This window comes from Apteryx rowi, unplaced genomic scaffold (genome assembly GCF_003343035.1).
Source record: "Apteryx rowi isolate R43461 unplaced genomic scaffold, aptRow1 scaffold_141, whole genome shotgun sequence".
NCBI classification, from domain to species: Eukaryota; Metazoa; Chordata; class Aves; order Apterygiformes; family Apterygidae; genus Apteryx; species Apteryx rowi.
In genome coordinates, this window is record NW_020447653.1 from 1,531,884 (window position 1) to 1,532,742 (window position 859).

General features: G+C 70.5%; 1 long non-coding RNA gene across 1 annotated transcript in view; it reads right to left on the minus strand.

Annotated features, from left to right (window-relative positions):
- LOC112962043 overlaps positions 1-604 on the minus strand; it is a 2,494-nt gene extending 1,890 nt beyond the window's left edge. The window contains exon 1 of the long non-coding RNA XR_003252193.1: positions 439-604. This is a non-coding gene — a long non-coding RNA (uncharacterized LOC112962043). The remainder of the gene's footprint in view (positions 1-438) is intronic.
- Positions 605-859: the final 255 nt, after the last annotated feature.

An 859-nucleotide genomic window follows, 5' to 3' on the forward strand; every position in this document is an offset into this window, starting at 1 on the left:
GGGGCTGAGGGGGGTTAGGGCGCCCTGTCACTGGAGTGGGAGTAGGGTTTTCTGTCACTGCGCTGAGGGGGGTTAGGGCGCCCTGTCACCGGGGTGGGGGTAGGGTTTTCTGTCACGGGCCTGAGGGGGTTAGGGCGCCCTGTCACCGCGCTGAGGGGGCACAAGGAGGCGATGACGAGGAGGCAGTCCTGGCTCCGGCACGGCTGGCGCACGCCGCAGCAGGTGAGCACGGCGTGCCGCTGGCATGCGGGGCGTCTGCCTGCGCCTCATGCCCCAGGCCGTGCCCCGGGCCGCGCCGAGCGCGGGCCCCGCGCCCCGCATACGCCCTGGGACTATTCAGGGGTTTGGCGGGGTGTGCTATGCCTTATGCGCGATCCGGGGCGCCAGCAGCTCGCGCTTTCACTCGGTATTGCCGTCACGGTTATGGTAGTTGCTTACGGTATTGGTGTGCAGCAACCTGATTCTGGGGCCCACTGGCAGGGTGCCCCGCACCTGTATTCCCCTCGGAGTTATGACGGACTGCTACGGGGAAAGCTGCGCTATCCAGGACGGGGGGCCGCGCTGGGAGTTGGGCCCGGGACCCTGCATACCGCCCAGCGTTATGCCGGGCCAGCACCAGTTGCGCATGGCTTATCCACGTGCCAGGGCGGCGGGATGGCGGAGCCCCGCAACCTGCATGCTGGCCGGCGGTATGCAGGGCCTCTGCGGGCCGGCGAAGTGATATGCAGGGCGCGGGGCGCGGCCCGGCCCCGCTCTCTGGCTCGTCGCCTCACAGTAAAGATGGCGCACAGCGGTCGGTGGCGCTTCCCTGCCCGGCCCGGCAGCGGCGGCTGGGGCCGCCGGGGGCTGGGGGGGTCCC